Genomic DNA, 27,769 nt, shown 5'->3' with positions numbered 1-27,769 from the left:
TCGGCGCACTCTGGGTCCCAGTTTCCAGTGCAGCTGTAGGTCACCATCACCTAACTGCATGTGCAATAAAGTCCTCGTGCCTGCTGCTCACAGCCCCCGAGAGCCCCTCCTCCTGGAGAATAAAGCCTTTGTTGGCTACCCTTCCTCACTGGATTTTGGTTGTGTCTAATGAACCCAGTCGTCCCGTCTATCACCTTCCTGGCTCATGGCTCCACGAAACGCTGCCCCCTTGGTTTGGGATGACCAGTGGTGCCCCCATCTCACCAGGCTCCTGAGGAAGCTTGTGACCTTGGCTTGGGCCCAAAGTAGCCGGGTACCTGCTGGGGCTCTGCTTCTCCTTTCAGTAAGAGAAGAAAGAGACCAAAGAATGGTCTGCACAGAGGGCACCTGTGCAAACATCCAGAGAACCAGGGAGTTGAGCCGTCTTCATTTCCCAACAGACATATTCCCTTCCATGCCTCCTTAATGAGAGCATGAAGCACAGTATGCGTGTGTCCAGCTGTGTGCAAAGGTATGTGTGTGTGCATATATGTTGTGGGGGCATACAGTAGGCAGCAAGGAGAGGGCAGCTCCTGCTCAAAGCTGCAAGTCTCTCTGAAAGAAAGATCGAGATTTCCTGGACCACAGCAGGACAGTGTTTTCATTTGCATCCATTTTTATTAGCATTTAAACCTGTATCTTGAGTAGCATATAAACCTTAAGTTGGTTAACTATTTTTACAAGCATTTACACAGTAAGATAAACACATGATAATGTACACTGAAATTATGCACCCTCACCCACCCCCCGCCCCCCAGCCAAAACCATCTTGCAAACCTACACTCAGCAAAGGATCCCATAGTGCACTTTGGGAGGTATAGACAGGAAGCCTGGGTCTCCATCGCTCATCCCATCTTTTCACCAGCTGTGGGCTACCACACTGCACTGGTTTGCTAGGGCTTCCTTAAAGTACCACAGACTGGGCAGCTTCAGCAACAGAATCTCACTGTCTCACAGTCCTGCAGGCTGTATGTCCAAGATCAAGGTGTCAGCAGTGTAGGTCCCTTTCCAGAGTGGTCCAGGAAGGCTCTGTTCCAGGCCTCTCTCCTGGCGTGCAGGTGGCCTTCCCTGTGTCTCTTCACCTCGTCTTCCCTCTATGTGTGTCTCCGTGTCCAAATTTGCCCTTTTTGTAAGGACATCAGTCATATTGAATTGGGCACCCCCTACTGACTTCATTTTTGATTTTAACTTGTTTCTATAAGATGCTATCTCCAAATAAGATCACATTCTCAGGAACTGGGGCTAAGGACATAAACAAAGGAATTTCAGGGGACAAATTCAACCCCTCACACAGGCCCTCTCCGAGGCCACCTCTGTGTCTTCTTTGTCTACAGGCAAGTTGGCATCTAAAAACTGTCTGCCCAAGACATGCGTCTGGCCCATGGTACAGCCAGTCCACACGGCCCATGGTGAGATCCAGGTGGCATTGTTTCCTCACCGCCATGCCTCACACAATCAGCTGCCTTCTTATAACAAGGTGGACACAAATCCCGGTACTGGCGAAGATGCTTGCTGGCTGTGTGTGAAGTAGCCTCACCCAGTGTGCTGCAAAGATGCAGCTTAGAATGTTACAGCTTGTGTGAAAGACATGCAGATTTCTATTCCTTCTGATCTGTGGTTTCAAGTTCTGCTCATCTGAACCCAAGGGGCTCTGTAGGATGCCTCTGGAAGAGCCAGGGTGTTAGGGGTGCTGAAAACACAAGGTATCCAGGCTTGTTGACTTTTTTTGGTCTTTTTTTTTTTTTTTGAGACAGAGTCTCGCTCTGTCGCCCAGGCTGGAGTGCAGTGGCCTGATCTCTGCTCACTGCAAGCTCCGTCTCCTGGGTTCATTCCATTCTCCTGCCTCAGCCTCCTGAGTAGCTGGGAGTACAGGTGCCTGCCACCACGCCCAGCTAATTTTTTTTTTTTTTGTATTTTTAGTAGAGATGGGGTTTTGCCATGTTAGCCAGGATGGTCTCGATCTCCTGACCTCATGATCTGCCCACCTCGGCCTCCCAAAGTGCTGGGATTACAGGTGTGAGCCACCGCGCCTGGCCTGGTCAGTTTTTTAATTGATCTTTTGTATAATTTTTCTGTTTAAGAAAGGAATCCTTTGGCAGAAAGAAAATCTGAAACTCTAAATACTGTCCATTTTATCCATGTATTGTTGGTCATACCCCCAAAATATATCCTAATTCCAGCCATTTGTCATGACCGCTTTAATCTGAGCTCCCATCATTTTTCTCCTGGATTACTGTACCAGCCTCCCCACTGGCCTCCCGGCTGCCACCTGGCCCCTCCCCAGGGCTCAGCAAGATTTTTCTGCAAAGGACCTGGTAGTAAGCATCTTGGGTTTCATGGACCCTGTGGTCTTTGTTGCACCTACTCAACAGTTACTCAGTTTCACCACTGCAGCCCCAAAGCAGCCCCAGACAAGAAGTGAACACCGGAGGAACTGTGGCTCCAATAAACCTTTATTCACAATAGGAGGGGGGCTTCATCTGGATTGTGGGCTATACTTTGCCAACCCCTGCCTGACTTCATGGCAACACTGACCTTCATATTTACGCCTCTTAAAAACATGTGTAAGATGAGTGCAGTGGCTCATGCCTGTAATCCCAATACTTTGAGAGGCCGAGACTGGATGATTGCTTGGGGGCAGGAGGTCCAGAGCAGCCCAGATAACACAGCGAGATCCCGTCTCTACAAGAAATCATTTCAAAAGCAGTCAGCCATGGGGGCCCACACATATAGTCCCAGCTATTCAGGAGGCTGAGGTGGGAGGATCGCTTGAGCCTGGGAAGTCAAGGCTGTAGTGAGCTGTGTTTGGGCCACTGTACTTCAGCCTGGGTGATGGAGCAAGACCTTCTCTCTCTCTCCCCATATATATATATATATATATATATATATATATATATTTTAAAAAATATTTATTTATTTATATATAATTTATTTATAGTGTGTGTAATGGTTGTCTACAAGATACACCTTTAATTAATCACAACCAACCCTCAAATAATACGCATAGTGTAGGACCCTTACAATGCTACACTCCCAACTCTCTCTCCATATATATATAATTTATTTATACTGTGAGTAATGGTTGTCTGCAAGATACACCTTTAATTAATCACAGCCGACCCTCAAATAATACACATAGTGTAGGACCCTTACAATGTTACACTCCCAACTCTTCTCCCCACCCATCTTTTGTTTTCTTTCTTTCCACAGATTCTATGACTGTCTTCCTCTCCTGATTGACTCTGCATGAAGGGGATTTCTGGTGGGGGAAGGGCAGCAGGTGAGAAATGAAGTACCAAGAAACTAGCAAAGGGTCTTCTGGTTGTCTGGAGACAGTCCTCCCATCATCCCTGGCCTAGTCTCAAGGGTTCTGGGCCGGTCACCCTGTGGCCTCTGTGCTGTGTCTCTGGATCTGGCCCCCATGGGAAGGACCCTGGGAGACCCAGCAGAGTGGGGTGCCCAGGTTGACAAACATCTTCCTGTTCCTCTGGCTGTGTGGCTCAGGAATAGGCCCAGACAGTGTGTCCAGTTGTGCAAGGCCACATCACTGCCTCCTTTGAGATGGCCCAGAGGACCTTGTGGCGCAAGCATGAAGCTCGGCACCCGGAGCCTGGGACCAACTGTCCCTCCCTGTGTCCTGGAGTTGGGGTCCAGTCCTGAGAAGACTCTCAGTCACCTGTGGGTGCTGATAAGGGGAGGGAGAGGTCTGTGGACTGAGCGGGGTCATTGGTAGGGGACTCTGAGCACCACCGCTCAGGGGTCTGATCAGTGGGGGTCTGGTCAGCAGAGATTGAACTCTGGGGCTCAGACACAGAAAACCTGGACAGTGATCCTTTCTCCTTTTTCAGCTCTTGCCACACGTGCAGAAAGAGAGGAACTTCCAGTGCCCGCTATGGAGCCACAGCCCACAGCATGGGGAAGGCCCCATCCAGAGGCAGTGCTGCAGCTAGAGGTACCTCCAGAGCCCTCTGGGCCCTGCACCAATACAGCCAAAGACCAGCAAAGCGAGGAGCTGCCAGACCTCATGCTACCTGCAGTAGCCACTGGCCTCAGCCCTGGAGCTGAGAACACCATTGGAGATAGACGTGGCAGAGAGGAGTTTGTGAGCATGGCCCCAGCCAGCAGCTCCCAGGCTGCCCCTAGTCCTGGGCATGGAGTGAGCCTTGGTGTCAGAGACCAGGGTGTGCAGTCTGAACTCCTCTACCTCACTGAAGAGAGGCCTCTTTTATTTACCAGAGCCACAGCCCTGCTGCAACAGGACCTCTTCATTCTGCTGATGCTGGGGCTGTCTATCTGCAAGCTGGAGGTGTTGAGAGCAGGAAAAGGAGCCTGTGAGGAAGGGTTCCAACAGCTACTCCTGCTCCCAGAGGTGGCCTCCTCCTCCAGGCATGGAGGTCTGTTCACTACTGGGCTTCTGGGCTATTTGCCTCTGATTTGCTTCCTGGTATGAGCTCTTCTTAACAGGCAGGCAATGGGTGTGAGGACCAGGCGGGGGCTTCAAAGGGTACAGCACCAAATCTTCCAAACTCAGCACTTGTGCTCTGGGCTCTCCAATCTGTCTTCTGCCCTAGGATTTATTCATACTGTTAAATTACAAGTTTATGCATATGATATGTAAATACAGCTCGACTTTTTGAAACTTCATGCCTTTTTGAACTCCCTAATGTTAGATGGTGTTTTTGAGGCTATCTGAAAATCTCTGATAGTTGTGTCTTTTGTTGTGGTTGGTTGTGTGATTGAGTTACCACCACCAAATCAACTGTTATTGGAAACCTTTCAGGTATGGCTTTTAGAAGACCTAGACCTACTCTTGCCTGTTTTGACCCTCCAGTTTATTGTGGAAGGAAGGATCATGGGGTTTCATGTCTCCGGCAGATCAATCACTTTCCTCCATCCATAGCAGGGAGGAGTCATGGCACCCCAGATGGTCACTGGGAGGAGGAGGTGAGGAGGTGTATGGAATCCAGCCCTGTCACACAGACCGAGCACATTATACCCTAGCTGAGTCCCCTGCTAAGGAAGGGCATGCCCTCTGCCCTCAACTGTCAGCCACCCATCCCCCATCTGCGTCCCCAGGACTGCCCCAGATGGGGAGGTCTGAGACTGGGGAGCACACATAGATGTTCTGATGCTAGCTACGGGTCTTGGGGTGGTGACAGTAACAAGGACCTGGGTGCACATGTGAGTTGGGCAGCCAGGCCTGGCCAGAGCAGTGACACATGCATCCACACATTAGTGCACTCACATACATGTGCACGCTCACCTGCACAAACACGCTGCACACACGCATGTTGAGACTTCAGGGTGGGGAGGACGCTGACTCTGGGCCCTGCTGACCCAGGCAGGGGCCCACTGTAATGGGTGCCATGACCCCACAATGTCACTGTTGCTGAGTACCCTCCCACCTACCCGCCTGCCCTCTCTGTGTCTGGAGCTCTTGGAGACAAGACACACAGCGGTGTCTGGTTCTGTGCAGAGGAGCCTTTCCTAAGTGAGAGGTACAGCTGGATCAGCAGACTCAGGTGAATGTGACCTGCTGTGTTCCCTCCCTGCTGAGCTGGGACAGTCACTACCTGGTGGGCATTGCTGGCCTCTGGGCAAGTGCCGAGGAGGGTAATCCCTGGGCATTCACCAGATGCCCGTTCTGCACTGACTGTGTAGATGGTTGTTTCCTGCATCCTCACAGCAACTCTGTGGGGTGGGTGCTGTCCCCAAATGTACCCATTTGACAAGTGAGCTGTCTAGGGTCAGAGGAGCTGATACTGGCCCAGGGACCTAGATGTGAGCCTGGGATGTGCCCTCAGCCCTGCCCTGTGCTGTGCTGGACTCAAGCCCTGACCTCTGTGGCCTCCCTGCCCTGGATTCCAAATCTCCCTGGGGTTCTGGACTTCAGTGGGGCAGAGCCTGGCCCTGGAAGAGGCACTATAATGGAGGCCCTGTGGGTGGCAGGATGGCGGGGGTTCTCAGTCCAGTTCTGTGCCTTAAGCTGGGAGGAGGTCTCACCAACTCAGACTTCAGGTGTGGTCACTGATGGTCCCTGTGGGACCCAGGGGACACATGGGGTCCTGGGGGAGTGCATCTCTCCTGGCCAGAGTGCATGAGAATTGGAGTAGAACGGAGCAGTCACCAGATGTCTTGCTTCCTACAGAAAACTGGGCATCTTCGTGGAGACTGATCCTATACAGATGTCCAGTCCTGACCCCGTCTGCCTCCAGGTGCCCTGAACAGCTCATCGTGAGCCCTTCAGTCTCGGCAGGTGGACACCGTTTGCCCTGCCGGGGCAGGTGTGTGTCCATCTGAGAGCATTTGAGGACAACAGGCCTGTCTTTCCAGATTGCCCTGTGCTCAGGTCCTCAGGAAGGAGCCCACCCCAGGTGGAATGCAAGGACTCCAGAGACTGGGGAAGGGGTGGGGTCACTGGGTCTGGCCCCTGTCACTTGGAAGGGGTGGTAGAATGGGGCTCCTCAGGCCGGAGGGCATCTAGGGGTGTGGCAGGACTGGTTTGGGTGTTTTCTGGAGCACTCAGGTACAGCAGAACCATTGGATGACTTTGTCTTGTGGGATGGTGGTGGATGAGGTCATGGATACCCTGCATGTGCATGGGTGAGGGGATATTATTGACAAGTATGAGCAGGCACAGGTGGGGCCGCTCCCTCGAGGGAGGTGGGGCCTCACCTCCTTCACTGTGCCTGGTCAAAGGCTCCTGGGCTCCCTAAGATCACAGGACCGGGACAGGCTGTCCATGCCCTTGGGACCCCAAGTGCCTCACCTTGCCCCCTCTCCCTGGCCCCCTCTGGGTCACAGGGATGCCAAGCTGGGGCAGCAGTGGACACGGAGCGTGAGCATGTTGACGTGTGGAAATTCATTGATCGCCTCGGGATTGTGTGGTGAGTCCTCTGTCCCCTGACACACTGGTCTCCCCTCAGGGACAGGTTTTGTTTTCAGAAAGATCTCTCTGAGGCAGGACATGTCTCCCCAGCTCGGGCCAACTTCCTCTCCAGGGTCAGAACTCCTCCCTGCCTCTCCTGCAGGTCCAGCCCATGATCAGGATCAGGGCAGAGCCCAGAGGCCCATCTAGGGAGCTCAGGAGAGTGGGTGGGACAGAGAGGGGGCTGGGTCTGACCCCTGGGCTCTCAGCACTTAGGTCTCCACATCAGCAGGAGAAGAGGGGGCAGCCCATGGGTCTGGCCCTGTCCCCTTGGGGGCTGCCCTGGTGAGATCTGGGGGTGGTGGCCACAGGATAGGGGGCAACTGGCCAGGCCTGTGGGCCATTGCGTAGCAGGTCTCCGAGGGCTCAGGGGGTCCAGCTGAGGCATCCTATAGGGAGGGGCATGGGGACATCAATGGCTGTGACCCTGGCAGGCTGGGGGAGAAGAAGGGTAAGGCTTGGACTGGGCATCTCACAGTGAGGCCAGGGGGCAACAGAAATTGCAGCTGGGATCTGGGCCTGGTAAGGGAGCCCAGCCTGCAGCCAGCCCCTCAGGACTCACAGGATGGAGAGAGGGAGGAGCCTCAGGCAGGGGGCGATGTGAGCACGTGAGACCTGCCACTTCTGGGACACACCTGAAGCAAGCCAGCCCAGGGTGGAGCTGACAGCCTTGGGAGGATGACAGATGGGGTGGGCAGGGAACAGTGGCACACCTGGGACCCCCCAGTGGGGGGACTTGATCAGTCCCTAAGGCTCTGCATAGCCCTCCAGAGACTGGTTCCCGCTGGCTCAGTCAGCACCGTCTAGGGTGGACAGCGGGGCTGAGTTGGTGCAGGTAGGACAGCCAGGCACCCCATGTTCCGGCTGCTGCAGTGGCTGGGAGGAGGCTGAGGGATGAAGGCTGACTGCCCTGAGAGCCAGCTTTGGCTGGAGGCGGGATGGTGGGCCATCCCCACTGTTGACTGGGCCGTTGGTCACCCTTGTCAACCCAGGCTTCTCCCCAGCATTCTGGGCAGCCCAGTGACACACCTGGGGGTCTCATGCCTAGGCGCTGACAGGAAGAGGGTCACAGGAAGACCAGGGTGGCTGGAGACAGGGTCACGGTCTCTGGGCTGAGCAGGATAGGGGAAGATGGGGAACAGGCAGGGTCAGCAGCCAGGGTGCGGGGAGAGACAGGTGGATGCTGGGAGGTCAGACCCTGCAAGACCCGTGGGGAGTGTTGGGTGGGAGAGGCTCTAGGTCCATCCTCTGGGCACTGGGTAGCTCTCAGGCCAGGCTCCCTGGACTCTGGTGGTTGATGTGGTCACTCCCAAGGCACTGCTGTCAGTCAGGGCTCAACCACCCACACTAGGTGGCACCCATCCTCTCTCAGGACTGAATTTTCTCAGCTCCCACAGAGGGTGCCGCCTCTAGCCCAAGAGGGCCATTCCCATTGTGTGGCCTGAGGCCCCTTGTGGGCCCTGAGTGGCCTCTGGCAGGCCAGCCTCACACTCCTTCTTTTCCAGGGTCCTGGTGCCTCACGGGGACCATGTGCCCAGCTCCGCAGGGAGGCCCTTGCCTTCCTTCTATATGCCTTCTTCTGGGCTGGGACTTAGGGTGGATGGGGAGGGCTGGGGCCCTCTCAGGGAGGGAGGTGGCTCCTGGCCCGGGTAGGTCCTCAGCTCTGTCTGAGTTGCCTTACAGTGAGATGAAGCTGGCTCCTGTCAGTGCACAGGAGGTAAAGATAAGAGCCTGTGCCTGCTGCATGGGAGGCTGCCCCAGGGACAAGGAATCAGGGCTGGTGGGTGAGGCAGAAGGGGTGACCTGTGGGCCAAGGTGGTGGTGACTAGGAGTGACACGCTGTCACTGGGGAAAATGGCAGTTCCTGCTCCACCTGACCCCAAGACTCTGTCCCCGTGGTGGTTCAGTCAAAACCCAAACCAAGAACTACAGTCTTGCTCAGAAGTCACTGCCTTCTTGTTCCAGGACCCCAGCTGAATGATTGGAAACAACCAAAACCCAGGGTTTTTGTGGTCTGAGGATGCTGAGTCCTCATGTCAGGAGGCCAGGCAACTGGTGCCCGTTCTATCAGAGGGTCTCAGCCCCCCAAGGTCTGCCCTTTCCTGGCTCGTTCCAGTTCCTGGAGCCCAGGACCCAGCATCCATGGGCCGCCGCCAGAGGCCAGACAGCTCCGCTAACTCCATCCTCACTCATTTGACAGCAACGAGGTCAGGAAACAAAATGCGCTGACAAATAGCTGAAGATGCTTGGAGACAGGCCAAAATATAAGAACGGCTAAAAGGCAACATGGGGAGGGAGTGGCCCTGTGACTGCTCTCTGCAGAGCCAGGAGACAGGCGCCCATGGCCGTGACCTGGCCTCAGTGGGTGGGTAGCACCCCATCCTCACTTAGAGGACACCAGGCCTGGTTGCCAGCCTTTTGCCCATCTACGTAAGCATCACCTTTCTAGGAGAAAACCTGATGCCAGGACCTGGGCCACCCCTTGCTCAGGGGTAGGGATGTGCCCGGGTGACCCGAAGAAAGGAATAGGTCCAGGTCAGAGTGCACAACCCTGAGTGCTCCTCCACACTTTCAATTGTTGGGGGGAGGTCTGCCTCTCCCTAGGACCCGAAAAAGGCTGGAGACTTCCAGAACCCTCAGGCTCTGATCCTCCCTTGGTCACCCCGTGTCCTTCTCACTAAAGTGTTCTGTCTGTCCTGTCTCGCAGGTTCTATAAAGGAATTTCCCCCACTGGTGAGGGACTGGACATGCTCAGAGGGACTGGACATTGAGAAAGTCAGGGCTAAGAACCCAGGGGAACACAAGGTAAGGCCCTCCCAAACTTGTCCAGGGCAGAACAAACAGGCCAGGCCATGTCAGGAGCCCAGGACTCCAGCTGGAGGGAACATCGAGCCCGGGTTGGGGGTTGGGGCTGTGGTCAGACACACAGCCTGGGCACAGACGGTGACTCAGGCACCACAGGTGTGCTGGGCTCTGCTGACCCTCCCTGGTTTCAGAAACAAGGCAAAAAAAGAGCTTTCTGCAGAAGGAAATCTTCCTCCTTTCCTTCCAGAAGTGCTGATGGTGGGGTGACTGCCATTTGGGGCAGGGAGTCTTTTGTGTGTTGAGTCTGCTTCCTCCTCTTGGCCCTGCCCTACAGGTCATGAAGGAGAAGGGCAAGAGGTCCCCACATGATGTTTAGAGAGCGATATGAAGTTAAGTAAGGCATGTGGTGTTTAGAGAACGATTCGGTGTCAAGTATGTGGTGTTTAGAGAATGATTCAGTGTCAAGTAAGGCATTTTGGGGGCTGCAGGGATCCTAGGGGAGATGGGCAATCCAGAGGGATGGGAGCTTCCCCAGGGCAGAGGCCAGGGTCGTCCAGGAGGGCTGACAGAAGCGCCAAGAGCTCTTCTGGCCAGGGAGCAGCCAGCATTATGGATTGAGCACCTCCCAGGTTCCCCTGGGCTGGGCTGGGGCATTTGGGGCCAGAACCCAGGTGGCTCCTGAGGAGATGCCAGGCAGCAAACAAAATAATGCAGAATGGTGAAAAGTGCTCTCCATGATCCATTGAGGCTGAGGTGGGCGGATTGCTCGAGGTTAGAAGTTTGAGACAAACCTGGCCAACATGATGAAACTCTGGCCCTACAAAAAATATAAAAATTAGCCTTGCGTGGTGGCACATGCCTATGGTCCCAGCTACCCAGGAGGCTAATATGGAAATATCAAAGCAACTTGATTCAAGGTTCTGCTAGAAAATATTTAACCAAAATAAAATACCAGTTACCTTCAAAGGGCACACAAAACTATTTTCAAAGGTAAACTAGGTTCAGAAACTGTAATATTTCACAATAGACATTTTCCTCAATTTCTAAAACTAGATACAGAATGAAAATGCTCAGTTTTCATATAATCCCTTTAGCCACTCATAGACCTGTGTTTACAAAAGAAAGGCAACTGTGATCCTCTGTTTCAGCACAAAAAAATCTAGAGCTGCTGAAAATTCATTGAAAGACTCTTTATATAACCATATTTGTCCTTCACTTTTCATAGATCACTGGATTTGTGTTCAGCAGTTTAAAAAAATCTCTCTATCCATGTATGCATCCATATATGGATCTATCTATCTACATATGTAGATATGTATGAATATTTGCATTCATACATAGCCTTGACTTCCTTAATGTCTAGAAGGAGTGAGCACGCCCAGTCCCTCACCAGTGGGGGGAATTCCTTTGTAGACCCTGCAAAGACAGAAACAGACAGGTATGTGTATGTGTGTACCTAAAAATCACAGGCGTAGGTATGTGTGTACCTATCTATCTATGATCTATCTAGTCCCTTGGTTCTCATCTGTGACACCATGATTCAGTCAAAGAAAAGCAATACGGCATCACTGCTGTGACATGGTTACTCCACGTGCAGTATAGCATAGGATGTGGTCAGCCTCCTCAACCATTTTCTTGTCTACTTGATTTTAGAGTCAGTTCTTACTATTAGGCAGCTACTAATTAGTTGATATTAAAACCAGCCCTTGTTTAGGCATTTTACCTTGATAATACAGTTTTTATTGTTTGGGCATTTTATAAACTTAACCTTTCTCTTGCTATCTCTCCATAAAGATGACAAGCCTGCATTTATAGTTTTGCAGCTACAGATAATTGTACAAGTAACAAAATATGTGGAATTGTTCATTTGTGTCAAGCACTGTACTAGGCATATGATATACATAATTTATTTACTCTATATAGCCACAGTATAAATTAGTTACCATTATAATCCACATTTTTCAGATAAGGAAAATGAGGCACAGAGAATTTAAGAAATATATGTAAGTTACACTAGTAGGATGTAGCAAAACCCACATTTAAACCCACATTTCTCCCCAAAGAGCTTAAACTCCTAACTTTTATGTTATACTGATTTGGTACTTATCACTTTTGAGTCTCAGTTTTCTCATCTAGGAAGTATACTACTTCATTTATTCATTAATTCATTCAGTCGTTTCATTGTCTACCATGTGCTAGGTTATGCGGAGGTGCAGGCACAAGGATTAACCAGGAACAAAACAGACTGTGTATGCTGTCAAGGGCATAACTTTCCAGTGAGAAGAGTCAGAGAGCCAGGAAATGACTGTAACATGTCATGTGGTGACAAGAACTTTTATGAAAAATGAAGCAGGCTAAAGTAGAGAGAAAGTGTTGTATTGGAAGCACATTTTATATCATATGTGGAAAATTCTGGTAATGAGACATTTGAATAGCAAGAAGAAGATTCTAGGCAAAAAGTAAGACAAATTTAAGTAGGAGGATGTTCTAGGAAGAATGTGTCCATCAGTGAGGCCAGAGCAAAGTGCACAACGGGAGGATGGTAGACGACAGTTTCAGAGCAATGCCAGGAACTAAATAATGGAAGGCCTTTGAAGACATTGCGGTCAGTTACTGTCCAACCAGGAGACTGAAACTGCACAGTAATTTGAATAAGGAAAATTGAAAGTAAATAACTGTTAACTATTTCAGGGAATTATCTCTTAAAGCAGAGGTGTCCAATCTTTTGGCTTTCCTGAGCCACATTGGAAGAATTGTCTCGGGCCACACATAAAATAAATACATGAACACTAATGATGACTAATAAGCTAAAAAAACACACACACACACAAAAAAAAAAACCTCATAGTGTTTTTCTGTTTGTTTTGGGTTTTTGTTGTTGCTGTTTTGTTTGTTTTTTGGCTTTTGGTTTTTTTTTTGATACCGAGTCTTGCCCTATTGCCAGACTGGAGTGCAGTGGCACCATCTCGACTCACTGCAACCTCCACTTCCTGGCTTTAAGCGATTCTCCTGCTTCAGCCTCCCGAGTAGCTGGAACTACAGGCACACACCCAGCTAATTTTTTTATTTTTAGTAGAGACAAGGTTTCACCATGTTGGCCAGGATGGTCTTGATCTCTTGATCTGCCCAGCTCAGCCTCCCAAAGTTCTGGGATTACAGGTGTGAGCCACTGCACCCAGCCTGTTGTTTTGTTTTTTTGGACAGAGTCTTACTCTGTCACCCAGGCTGGAGTGTAGTGGCATGATCTCGGCTCACTGCAACCTCTGCCTCCAGACTCAATCAATTCTTGTGCCTCAGCCTCCTGAGTAGGTGGGATTACAGGCATGTGCCACCACACCTGGCTAATTTTTGTACTTTATTAGTAGAGAGACATGGGTTTTCACCATGTTGGCCAGGCTGGTCTTGAACTCCTGAACTCAAGTGGTCTGCCTGCCTTGGCCTCCCAAAGTGCTGGGATTATAGGTGTGAACCACTGGCACCTAGCCAAAAATCTCATAGTGTCTTAAGAAAGTTTACAAATTTGTGTTGGGCCTCATTCAAACCAGCCCTGGGCTGTGGGTTGGACAAGCTTAGGAAAGGCAAAGCAAACACACACACCAAATAGGGACAGCAAATTCAGGGAGCTGCCAATGTGCTCTCCAGAGCTTCAGGCAAGCACTGCAGGAAGAAACTCATCTGGAAGAATCTCCCACACACACCAGAACTGAGTGCTAGACCTCCTTGGAGAGGGTGAGGATGTGGCCTGCTTGACAGCAGAGAATTCTGCTGAGTTTCTACACTGAGAAAACACTGGAAAGCTGCTCCCCTAGGTGCTGCCTGTGACCTGCTCTGTCCCCAGAGAGGTGATGGCCACTGTTGGCTGCTGTCCCCCACAAGAGCAAGCTAAGAGGAGTGCTCAGAACTAGAAAGAGCCCCAACCTTCTCCAGTGTCCCTCTAGCAGATACTGCAGATGACATTTCACACCATGCCACGGACAAGGCAAAGCCAGCGAGCAGGGTAAAGGGGGGAGGTTTGGAACTGATGGTAATCAGCTCAACAGTGCAAGAAAAATGAGTTTTCTTTTGAAAAGACGTCCAACATCAGAGATCATTAGAGAAATGCAAATCAAAACCACAATGAGATACCACCTCACACGACTCAGAATGGCTATTACTAAAAAGTCAAAAAATAACAGATGCTGGCAAGGTTGTAGAGAAAAAGGGAACACTTAGGCACTGTTGGTGGGAGTGTAAATTAATTCAGCCATTGTGGAAGACAGTGGCGATTCCTCAAAAACACAAGACTGAAATACCATTCAATGAAGCAATCCCATTACTGCATATGTACCCAAAGGAATATAAATCATTTTATTATAAAGACACATGCATGTGTATGTTCATTCCAGCACTGGTCACAATAGCACAGACATGGAATCAACCCAAATACCCATCAATGATAGGCTGGATAAAGCAAATGTGGTATATATACACCATGGGGTACTATGCAGCCATAAAAAAGAATGAGATCATGTCCTTTGCAGGGACATGGATGGAGCTGGAGGCCATTATCCTTAGCAAGCTTATAAGTGGGAGCTAAATGATGAGAACACATTGACACATAGAGGGTAACGACAAATACTGGGGCCTTTTGAAGGGTGGAGGGTGGGAGGAGGGAGAAGAACAGAAAAAAAATAGTGTGTACTAGGCTTAATACCTGGATGATGAACCCCCATGACACAAGTGTACCTATGGAACAAGCCTGCATATGTACCCTGACCTTCAAAGCTAAATTTTTTTTAAAAAAAGAAAAGATGAGTTTTGCCCTCATTCAAAGAATTTGAGCCAAAGGGTGACATTTTAAATGGAAAGACAAAAGGAACAATAGAAGGAGTAAAAAGCATCTAGAAGGACAGGCTACTAATCGAGACCTGAGATGACAGATGGGCAGGGGTGGAAGCAGTAGACCTCTAAGAGATGCTTGGATTCACAATATGTTTTTTGTTTTTGTTTTTGTTTCTTTGAGACAGAGTTTCCTCTGTTGCCCAGGCTGGAGTGCAGTTGCGGGATCTGGGCTCACTGCAAGCGCCGCCTCCCGGGTTCACACCATTCTCCTGCCTCAGCCTCCCCAGTAGCTGGGACTAAATATGCCCACCACCACGCCTGGCTAATTTTTTTGTATTTTTAGTAGAGACGGGGTTTCACTGTGTTAGCCAGGATGGTCTCGATCTCCTGACTTCGTGATCCACCCACCTCGGCCCCACAAAGTGCTGGGATTACAGGCGTGAGCCGCTGCACCCAGCCGGATTCACGATATGTTTTAAAAGAATCACTAACACGATCTACTGATAAATTGGTTTGGCCTATGAGAGAAAGAAACTAGTCCCAGAGGTTTCCAGATTTCTTATGGAAGAATAGAAGTGACGTTTACTAGATGGTAAAGACTGAATAACAGTGAAAAACAGTGAGCTCACTTCAAGAAAAACTGACAATATTCTATATGTCAGTGATACAATTTAAAATTTGAATTAAAAAAAGAGTTTTCAAAAACTTTTATCACTGCTTGAGCCAGACTGCTGTCCAAACACCTAAAGATCTTTCTGGTTAGGCTGGCAATGATTTAACAAAGCTGTTGTTTATTGACATTGTATAATGAAATGTGCCAACATTAAAAAGATCTGCTTAATTCCGTGAAACAATGTCTAATGGATGATATTATAAAATTGGGCATGGGTAAAACTTAACTAAAAGTGTACGATGGAACAACAGATTTTAGAGTAAAATTAATCGTTTTTAAATCTTAAGAGTTTTAGGAGTTTTCATATGTAAATTTCCAGATTCCACATTACAGCTAACTTTTTTTTTATTTTTTATTTTTTTGAGATGGAGGCTGACTCTGTCACCCAGGCTGGAGTGCAGTGGCGGGATCTCAGCTCACTGCAAGCTCCGCCTCCTGGGTTTAGGCCATTCTCCTGCCTCAACCTCCTGAGTAGCTGGGACTACAGGCGCCTGCAACCACACCCGGCTAATTTTTTGTATTTTTAGTAGAGACGGGGTTTCACCACGTTAGCCAGGACGATCTTGATCTCCTGACCACATGATCTTCCCACCTCTGCCTCCCAAAGTGCTGGGATTACAGGCATGAGCCACCACGCCTGGCCTACAGCTACCTTTTAAGAAACTACCCCTTCAAAATTTTCAGTGTAGTGTCAAAAGAAGATTGTCCTCCATTACTTGAAAAGGTTATTAAAATACTTCTCCCTTTCCAACTATTTTTCTCTGTGAGACAAGATTTTTTTCATACACTTGTTTAAGCTCAATAACATATTTTAACAGATTAAATGTGGAGTTAAATATGATAATCCAGCTATAATCTATTAAATCAGATATTAAAGAGGTTAATAAAACTATTATCACTCTTCACATTTCTATTTTGTTTAATTTTTCATGCAAATGTGTTACTTATGTTAACACATAATGAGTTTGTCATCATTGCTTTGAATCAACTCATAGACTTCTTTCAAGTTATCAGACTCAATTTTAATACGGTAAATACCTACACATATAATGCAGATAAATTAAATCACATTGTGGCCCCCAATAATTTTTAAGATTTTAAGGAGTTCCTGATGCCAAAAAGTTTGAAAACTGGTCTTTATTCTTTTGTACTGTAATTTTTATTCCATTTTCAAGACTACATACTTGCTGTCCAGAAAGACTCAAGTTGACAAAAAATTGAAAACCATAAACTCAATACAGAGACCATTACTAAATTAATAAAAATGTGTATTTATCTCTCTTTTAAAATTTGTGTCATGTTTGAGTAGAAGAACCTTACTTATAGTATTGATCGTATTTTTTTCCCTTAACCTCTGAATTTGGAAATATCATGCAGAGAGGTACCTTTACCAACTCTTTCACATTTTATTTATATCATCAATTGCTACCAAGGGTCACATTTATCCAAAGATGTAAAGAAAGAAATGATAGAAACACAATATTTGTTCCTTGGGAACTATGGGTTTAAGTTCTTAAAGGAAATGTCTAGTTGTTTTAATGTAAATAAGAATTTTCTTTTTTCTGCTAGGAGGTATAGTATTCCACCTTGTGCTACTCATGTTACCTGGCTTTCATGAATTTCTGTCCTTCCCTATTTTCAGAGCACATGCATTTCCTAACATCTTCATATTTCTACCGCGTCCATCCGCTAAGCTTTCCCTAACTTGTAAAATAACATAATGCCTTGGAAATGAGAGCGAAAAACGTGGACTCCTCTAAGTCAGCAAGATCAACCTTCATTCTTAATTTAAATTTTAGATTGCAGTCATGTGCATAAAAAATGAATATACTGCTTAAATGAAATAATCATCTATAAATTTAATACCCAGATCAAAATAATCATGAAATAAACAGCTATAAATTCAGTACCCAGATCAAGTATCCTCAACAGCCTAGAATTTCCCATCTGCCATTTCCCCAATCACAATTTACCCTCAATAGTAGTCGCTGTGAAATCTCCTACACCACTTTCTCAGGTGCTTTTTGTCTTGCCTGCTTTTTGTTCCCTTTTCTCGGTGCTTCTTGCCTTTTTTTGATGAATGTAGATTTTCTTAAATGTTCATTGTATTCCCTTTGGTTTGGAATTTATACACTTTTACTCTCCTGTTAGAAATTTACTAGACATTACAATATATTTTTTGACTTATCAAAATTTAATAGTTATTAATGCTTTTACCATTCTTCTGGAAAATGCAAGGAAGGATCTTAATCCTATCATCCCTTCTTTTTTTTTTTTTTGAGACAGAGTCTCACTGTGTCACCCAGGCTGGAGAGCAAGTGGCTTGATCTCGGCTCACTGCAACCTCTGCCTCCTGGGTTCAAGCGATTCTTCTGCCTCAACTTCCCAAGAAGCTGGGACTGCAGGCACCTGCCACCACGCCCAGCTAATTTTTGTATTTTTAGTAGAGACGGGGTTGCACTATGTTGGCCAGACTGGTGTTGAATTCCTGACCTCATGATCCACCTTCCTCGTCCTCCCAAAGTGCTGGATTACAGGCATGAGCCACCAGCCAGCCCTGTTATCCCTTCTCACATGTACTTGTACTTATGTGTGAATTGGGTCTGTGCTGTGTATTTAATATCCCCAAAGCACTGCTGTTTTAGTCCATTTGTGTATTGACAAGATATCTGCCACTTTTTCTGCTCTCCATTCATCCCTGAATCCTTGAAAACATTTATTTGTGATCATTTTGCTTTTTCTTCTCAATAAACACTCTAGAATTTTAGGGTCTATCTGCTGATAAAAAAAAATTCTGTCAGTTTTTACTCATCTGAACATGTTTTAATGTTACCTTTATTTTTAAAAGATACTTTGGTTGTGTAGGGAGTTTTTTGACTAGTGGCTAGTGTCTTACATCACAGTGAAGCTCTACTAATTTCTACTTGTTTCTTGGTTTTCTGCAGCTTCATTACCAGGAGTTTGTCTTTCTGAAATTGCAGGTTATTATATTTCATTAATTTTAGAAAATTCTCAGCAATTAGGTCTTTAAATATTTTTTTGTGCCATTCTTATTTTCCTCTCTTTTCTTCAGTGTATATTAGATTTTATTATTAAATATCCTCAGTGACTCTTAAGCTCTTGTATCCATATATCTTTATGAATGTATGTATAAACATGCATATTTTTTCTGGTTAGTTTCTTATGATAGCAATTATAATTCACTACTTCTTTACTCAACTGTGTCTCATTTGCTGGTTTTTTTGTTTTTTTTTTTTTTGAGATGGAACTTCACTCTGTTGCCCTGGCTGGAGTGCAGTGGTGCCATCTCGGCTCACTGCAAGCTCCACCTCCCAGGTTCCCACCACTCTCCTGCCTCAGCCTCCCAGGTAGCTGGGACTACAGGCACCCACCACCACACCCGGCTACTTTTTGCATTTTTAGTAGAGACGGGGTTTCACTCTGTTAGCCAGGATAGTCTCGATCTCCTGACCTTGTGATCCACTCTCTTCACCCTCCCAAAGTGCTGGAATTACAGGCATGAGCCACCACACCCAGCCTCATTTGCTGTTAAACTCATTTATTGAGTCACCTTTTTCTTCCTCACATTTTTTAGTCTTAGAATTTTTGTGTGTTTTTATTTACACTAATCTGTCACTTTTATAGTTTCCACTTTCTTGTTGAAGTTTCCAAGCTTACTATATTCAAAGACCTCATGTCTTTGAATATAGTGATTCTAGTTGCTTTGACACATTTTTTTTTCTTTTTCCTTGGCATCTGTTTATTCCTTCTCACAGTGTTTTTTTTCTTCATTGACCCTCGTATCTTTGAGCAAATGCAAAAAATATAGGGGGTGAACAACTGGTTTTGTCTGTATTTAGAGGCCCAACTAATGTTTTCTTTCTCAAATGATTGCTATTTGCTCATGCCAGAAGTATAAGGACAATCAAATTCTGAGTTACTTTCATAAAAATTTGGAGTTGGAACCTTTTTGGGGCACTCAGGTGGAGAGCAGCCAGTCTGCTGTGGTGACTGGGTGAATTCTGGTGCCTTCTCACTGCTTTAATGCACCAGCAGCCTTTAATATCCATGACCAAACTGGGGGCCTCTGCAAGACTAGCAGAGGTTTAACACAACCTGGTAGATATCCCATCTGAAGTAATAAATGGCTCCAGGCCAAAGCAGCTCTTATTTCTCTAGATGCTATTTCTCTCCAAATCTCAGCCTGACAATTCTTGGCTGTGCATTAACTCAGTTAATGTTAAAAAATAATAATAATAAATTATTACCTCCGATTTATTTTTATTCATTTATTTATTTTATTTTTATTTTTTTGTGATGGAGTCTTGCTCTGTCACCCAGGCTGGAGTGCAGTGGCACAATCTTGGCTAACTGCAACCTCTGCCTCCGAGAATCAAGGGATTCTCCTGCCTCAGCTTCCTGAGTAGCTGTGACTACGGGCGCATGCCACTATTAATTTTTGAATTTTTAGTAGACACGGGGTTTTGCCACGTTAGCCAGGCTGGTCTCGACTTCCTGACCTCAGGTGATCCACCCGCCTTGGCCTCCCAAAGTGCTGAGATTATAGGTGTGAGCCACCGTGCCCAGACCTGATTTGTTTTAAAGTGTTATTTTACATACAAAAACTAATTTAAATTATTCTAGGATACCTAGTCTGTCTTTATCAGAAGCATAAGTCTGACATTTATTCATCATAAAAACCAGTATTTGAAATTTTCTCTCACTGGTGATCTGTTTTGTTGTTGACCTCACAAAATTATCTTATGAAAATGTTCTTATGTCTGAAAATATTGTTTTATTTGACAAATACTTTTTTCTTTGTGCCATTCTTGAAACTTTTATATTGTAAGGTTAGATGAAAAGAATTAAGAACTCTTTTAAACTGGTGTTAGAAAGCAGTGCTTACTAAGGACTTCTGTGTTAAAAGAGAAATGGCAATATTTGTCAAAATGTCTATGCAAGCACCTAATTTGAATGTATGCTATACTGCAAATAAATGTTTATATTTATAAATGTCTTATTTTTTGTCACAGCATAGAATGGAGTGGAGAAGGAACAAAGAAATCTGTAACTGGTGTGATCAATCCAGTTGTAAACACCAGCCTCCAAATTATCTGTTATTAATTGTTGGTACTGAGAGTTCACAATGAAATAGAACAATCAGAAAACATGGGCACATAAAATTATTAAAAATTCATCTCTATGATGTGCCATGTTCTGAATAGCCAGTTTCTGAGTGTCCAGGCCATCTGTACAAGAAAGAGAGTTGTTATTTGGTCAAGGACACATGCATTTTTCAGTCTAGAAGAATGTCATCATTTTCTTGAAGTAATTGCAGTGTTCCTACTCTGTATCAAACAGCAAATACCTCTGATTCCTAAGTCAACAGCATAGTTATTATTTGATTTTTTCCAAGTGAATAAAATGAAAAATAAAATATTAATGTCACAGTCCCAAAACACTGCTGGCATATGGAATAGTTGAGATGATAGAACATGATTTTACAACTCCAAACTGAAAATATCTATCCAAGCAGTTGTATCCCTGAAAAACTATTATATTGTCTGGCAAAAGACTCTCTCATGATAGGAAGTTTTTCTAGCTATTTCTAGAAATAGAGACAGGGATTAAACTTTATGTGGCCCCAAGAAAAGGAATCAGAATTGAGTACTGTCAATGATGGCTTATGGGATTGAGAATTAAGAAAAAAAGGACCCCTCCCCCCACAGGTACTAACAGTTACATAACCGTGGGTGCCATGGAACTAATTTGACATATTGAAACAATTTTCTATAACCATTCAGATTTCTGACAAATCAAAATATAACTATCAAATTCATACTTATGTAAGTTACAAGTTAAATCTTATTTTAAAAAACATCCAAACTCTTTGAAGATTTATCTTAACAATGACAAAGCAATTGACTGGGAAGTAGTATTGTTAACCATTCAATTGACTATTTGACCTAAGTATACTGTATGTATATATATTTAATTTCTATTGAAACAAATGAACATGTTTGTTTATACCATATAGTTATAGTTTGATTTTTTTAAGAATTCAACCAAAACCATCAATCCTGAAGTATCAAACTCCAGTGACTTCAGCAATTCTACTTTTGAATTCAGTGATTTGGTAACAAATGTAAGTAAAATATTAATAATTTTGGCCAGGCGTGGTGGCTCATGCCTGTAATCTCAGCACTTTGGGAGGCCGAGGCAGGTGGATCATGAGGTCAGGGGATCAAGACCACTGTGAAACCCTGTCTCTACTAAAAATATAAAAAATTAGCCAGCATGGTGGTGGGCACCCATAGTCCTAGCTACTCGGGAGGCTGAGGCAGGAGAATGGCGTGAACCCGGGAGGTGGAGCTTGCAGTGAGCTGAGATCACGCCACTGCACTCCAGCCTGGGCGACAGAGCAAGACTCCGTCTCAAAAAAAAAAAATTAATAATTTCATGGTAACCCTCTCCATTTTTTTCAGAATCAGAACAACATTTTACCTTTGCTGATTATTAAGGAATGTTCTCAGTATCATCTAATATTTATGTTCTTGCAAATGCAAGCACTGAACACTGATATTTTAAATAACATTATCTTGTTTTCAAACATCATGTATTGTTCATGCATCTGTAACCATCTGATCAATGATGGGAAAACAGAAAAGTGAGTAAGTATCACTAGCATTCTCTCAGAGAGTCACATTTAACTGGCTAGGCCCCTTTGAATTTCCATCTAGGATCTTCTGAGATTAATGTGGAAGTAATCACTCTGCATAAAAGCAGCTTAAAATACTGGACATAGCTTCAGTATCAGAATACTTTCAACTATAGTGTGATGTGCACAATTGCTTTGTTTTTCTTGAATATTTTCTCTCTTCCACTTGGTTAAGAATTTAGCAGGTTGTGCTTTTCTGGAGGAAAAAAACCAATGTTGGAAACCAAGTTTTATTTAACAAAATTAAGTGATTTCAGCACAGACAGATTTTGAACTTAATTCTGCAGTACGTTTCACAACAAATTTCCTTGTATTAATGGTAGGCCATTTCATACACAGAGCAGGTTCAAGCACCGCAGAACACAGCTAATTTTGCTAATATATCACACAATTACAGAAATACATGTGCTAAATAAACTTGTCCTATTTTCATGAAAGTGAACAGTGTTCAATAACCCTCAAAATATTTTATTTCATGCTGATTCAGGTTTTTTCTAACCATTTTTTTCTGTGACTTTGCTTCCACAATAACATAGAATGTTTTTAAAAAGGCAAATGTAGTTTGTTTTCATATATATTTTCCAGATACTCTTTCTTAAGAAAGCATGGTAACTTGCAGTTATTACCATGCGTATCTTTTTTTTGGCAAAAGGATATAATTTGTTTTAAAAAGCCAATCCGAACACTGTCCTATGTGAATATAGGGTGGCCATGCTGTTAAATTCGCACATAGCCTGTCAGTGACTGAAGATGACCCAAATTGCAACTTCCTGTTTTAATGTTGCAAAGGTTGCCTATGCCTGATGGTGTGTCAAATACCCAAAGCTTGCATGGAGGGACTTAACAATGGACCTTTTCACAGTTGTGCTTCCAGAATCTTTATCGACTTTACTTCATAGTACAATAAGATGAAAACAAAACACAAACCACCTGATTTCCAAGAGCTGCTTTAAAGCCAAAACCACCATGTGAGACTTAATAATTAAATTTATTAGTTAGTATAGTACACATTAGATATGGATGACATATCTGCAGTAAGTCATTGTAAGTCTAGTAAATATCCAGATGATAACATCTATTTAAGAACAGCATTGATAATTATATATGAGGAGGTCATGTTAAGTGTTCCACAACAAATTAAAGAGATGAAGTCCATGAAGTTATCTATGCTACTCTATATAAGAGATGGGAAAACTTGGGTAATACTCAGTGCAGATACTGACTTGTGTTTGTGACTCATAGGCAGTGCTCAGACACATTTAACCCACTGTCTGACAATGACAGAATGAATGAACGTGTGCTGTAAGTGAACCCCTTTTGGGCATGAGGTTAATTATTTTCTATATGAATATGTTAAATCATTTTGTTTTCCAAGTGTAAATGAAGCCTTCAATTTGACTGAATAAAATACAAGATGTGCACCACCATGCCCGGCTAATTTTTTTGTTTATTTTTGTACAGGCAGGGTTTCACCATGTTGCCCAGGCTGGTCTGGGACTGCTGAGTTCAAGCCTTCCACCTGCCTTGGCCTCCCAATGTGCTAGGATTACAGGTGCGAGCCACTGCATCTGTCCTAAAATACAGATTTTGCTTAATTTCTACACTTGATGTTCTGGTACAGACATTTGCTTGGAAATACAATATAGTTAACTGAAGCCTTTTCATGGGGAAATAAGGTATCAGTAAGTATTCCAGGATTTTAAACTAGAATACAAGAGAATATTTAAAATAAAATATAGGGTAATATAAAATGTATTTACATCCTTACATTTAACTGCTTATTTTACAAGCAATAATAGTTATCATTCACCAATTAATAATTTATGTCAAGTTCACCTGTATTAATACACATAGACTTCTATGAAGTTCTGTAATGCCAAATAAAAAAGCAACATTTAGGTTTAGTATGTATTTTATATAGGCATAACGCAACACCAGCATTACAGGATTGCATTTACAAATTCACTTGACTCTAAGCATGAAGTTATGTTAAAAGACTAAGGCAATTTAACTGTTTTTGGGTTTTTTATATTAAGGAAACCTAAATTTGTATGAGTGAATTAAATTGAATTAATTACATTTTCTTATAGGCATATCAGTTTACCCTATCTTTGTTAAAACAACATACACTGCCCTACAAAATGAATGCCGTATTCACAATCATGTTTCTGCCACAATCTTAAAGATTTGGGGAAACAAATGCAATGTAAAATCAGAGACTCCATGTTCAATGCCAAAGGTACACACCTCTATTTTTTCCCCAATAAGCCTCTTGGAAAAGTCTTTGAATTACATATTGAAGTGCACGCCCTTCAAGGAAATGTGATGTCTTCGTTTATAGCTGGTGAACAGCATGCAATTTGACAGCACTGTCACTAACAATCAGAGACTGCTCTGGATCTAAGTACTAAAAATGACCTGCACTGCAATCAAAAGATATTTGGAAGTGGGAATTTATTGAAGAAGGTTAGGCCGGGACTCTAAAGCAGCACTTGATTCTTTTGATTCAAGACGACGATGTTTAAACGTTAGTATCATTATTGTTTCTTTTTCCCTCAACTCTTCTCCCCCACCACCTTCTCCCATCGTCTTTCCCCGCTTCCCTTCTTCCTCCCTCCGCTCCCCCTTCTTCTCCCAGCAACTCTCCTCTCTTAGCCCGTCTTTCTGCCTTTTTCTTCCCCCTCCCCACCTCGTTCCCTGCCTCATCCTCTTCTCTCCCACCGATCTTCTTCCCCTCTTCATCTCTTTCCCCAAGGTCGTCTTCGCCGCTTTCCCCACCCTTCTTCTTCTCCCCAACCCGTCCTCTTCCCTTCTCCCTCCCCACCCTTTTCTTCCCTTCACCCCCTTTCCACCGTCTTCTTCCCCACCTTCTGCCCTTTCCCTCCCCTCTTCTTCCCGACCCTTCTCCCTTCCGAACATCTTCCCACCTTCTTCTCCCCTCTTCTCTTCTCCCCTCCTTCTTCCCCACTGCGATCTTCCTGCATCCTCTTCTGCCCTCTCCCTACTGTCTTCTTCCCGCACCTTCTTCTCCCCCGCAGTTTTTTCCCCCTTCCCCACCGTTTTCTTCCCCTCAGTCTCTCTGCTTCCTCGCAGCACGGGTTCCTGTGGCGGCAGCTTCTCCTTCCATCTCCTTCTCTCCACCCGCTCGCTTCCAGTCTCCACCTTCCCGCCTATTCCCGCAGCAGCGTCTTCCCGCCGCTCCCTCTTCTCCCCTCCCCCTCCCTCTCCTCACCGTCTTCTCCCGGCCTATTACCCCCAACCGTTTTCTTCCCATGTCTTCCCACTTTCTCGCAGCAGCGTCTGTCTGCCACGCAGTCTTCTTCCCATCTTCTTATTCTCCATCTTCTTGCCGCCCCCATATCCCCACCTTCTTCTCGCAGCAGTGTCTTCCCGCCGCCCTTCTCTCCCCGCACCATCTACTCTCTTCCTCTCCCCACGCCGTCTTCTCCCTTCACCATCTTCTTCCCGCGCCTTCTCCACAACCGTTTTCTCCCCCCAGTTTTCTTCCCTTCACACCGTTTTCTTCCCAAGTCCTCCCACCGTCTCGCAGCAGCGTCTGTCAGTAGCAATCTTCTTCCCACTCTCTTCTCTCCCTCTCCTCATCGTCTTCTTTCCCAGCCTCTTTTTCTCCACCATCTTCTTCCCCTCCCCACCATTTTCTTCCCGTTTCCATCTCTCCACCACGCAGCAGCGACTTCCTGCCGCGTTTTTCTTTTCCCGCACTCTCTTCTCCCCTCTTCCACTCCCCACCGTCTTCGCCCCCGATCGTCTTCTTGCCCACCCCCTTCTCGCGCTCTCCCACTGCCTTTCACCTAGAGGCTCTCCACGCATGCGCGCGCCTGTGTCCCCGCGCCCTGTGTGTCTATGCGCCCAGGCAGCCCCATAAGCTGGGCCCCTGAGCTCCGCCCCAGCAGCCAACAGGAGACCCAGGAAAGTCGCTGCCTGTGCCATCACGGCTGCCGCCACCCCCGCCCCCGCCGCTGCTTCAGAACTGAACAGTGTTGGCTGCAGGCGGAAGACAGTGGGGCCCAGAAGACTGCGGGGAGAGGGGGAGGAGGGGACGGAGAGGGTGGGAAAGACTTTGGAAAGTGGGATGGGGAGAAAGAAGGTGGGGAAGAAGACAGTGGGGAGAAAGTGCAGGGAGAAGACAGTGTGGTAGAGAAGCGGCGGCTCACGCCTGTAATCCCCGCACTTTGGGAGGCTGAGGCGGGCGGATTCCAAGGTCAGGAGTTCGAGATCTGCCTTACCAACATGCTGAAACCCAGTTTCTACTAAATACAAAAATTAGCTGGGCGTGGTGGCGAGCGCCTGTATTCCCAGCTACTCTAGAGCCTGAGGCTGGAGAATCGCTTGAACCCCGGAGGCGGAGGTTGCAGTGAGCTGAGAACGCACCATTGCACTCCAGCCTGGATGACAGAGTGAGACTCCATCTCAAAAAAGAAAAAACTACAGTGGGGAGAGGGCGAGGGGAAGAAAATAGTGGGGGAAAAAGACCACCGAGAAAGGGAGAAGAGGTGGGAGAGCTCTATTGTTTCACTGAACATTCCTCAGTTAAAGTTAAAATGTTCTCATAAGTTTGTGTGTTTTCAACTTTTGCTCTTCCAGTTGGTATATTCTTTTCTTCCTCCATCTCCTTTTTATAGCTCCAACGACCTTTCTCTTTTTATTTTTCCAATGTTTTTCTTTCTTCTGAGAACATTCTTAACGCTGGTAACACTTTACAATGTTGCAAAGCTCTGAATCCTATTTCCTGTCATCTCTTCATGCTTTCCCATTAAGGTATCAGGAGATTTTCCTATTACTTTGTTTACAGTAGGAACATTTCAGCTTGGCTACACCTGTTTTCTACTTATTTTTTTCAACTTCAAGCTTGACAAACCCAAATGTGGTCCTTTTTGTTTGTTTGTTTATTTTTGAGATGTAGTCTCTCTCTTTCGCCCATGCTGGAGTTCAGTGGCAAGATCTCGGCTCACTGCAAGCTCCACCTCCCAGGTTCACGCCATTCTCCTGCCTCAGCCTCCCAAGTAGCTGGGACTACAGGCACCCGCCATGACGCCCGGCTAATTTTTTGTATTTTTTTGGTAGAGACGGGGTTTCACTGTGTTAGCCAGGATGGTCTCGATCTCCTGACCTGGTGATCAAGGGGCTTGAAAATGAAATGAAAAGAAAAGGGGCTTTGATGAAAAGTGGAATTACTATATAATCCAGCAATTCCACTTCTGGACACATACCGAGTAAAACTGAAAATAGGGTCTAAAATAGGGTCTAAAAGAGAGAGTTTTACACCCATGTTCAAAGCAGTATTGTTCACAATAGCCAAAAAGTAGAAGCAACCTAGGTGTCCATCAATGAATGATTGTATAAGCAAAATGTGACACACGTCTTGGCATACAATGAAATATTATTCATCCCTGAAATGGAAGGAATTCTGATGTATGCTACGGCATGGATGAACCTTGACTACATTATGCTAAGTGAAAGAAACTATTAACAAAAGGCAAATACTGTATAATTTAATTTATATGTAGTATCTCCAGTGGGCAAACTCCTAGAAACAGAAAATAGAATGATAGTTACTAGGGGGTGGGAGGGGGAGAAATTGGGAGTTGTTTAATGGGTATGCAGTTTCATTTTTGCAAGATGAAATAGTTGTGGAAATTGGATTTACAACAATGTGAATATACTAAATACTGAACTGTATACTTAAAAATGGTTAAGAGGGTAAAAATGGTATGTACATTTGTGATAAAATTCAATCAATTTAACAATAAAATAGAAACAAATG

Source organism: Pongo abelii, chromosome 19 (assembly GCF_028885655.2).
Source record: "Pongo abelii isolate AG06213 chromosome 19, NHGRI_mPonAbe1-v2.0_pri, whole genome shotgun sequence".
Classification (NCBI taxonomy): domain Eukaryota; kingdom Metazoa; phylum Chordata; class Mammalia; order Primates; family Hominidae; genus Pongo; species Pongo abelii.
This window is presented reverse-complemented; position numbering follows the sequence as displayed.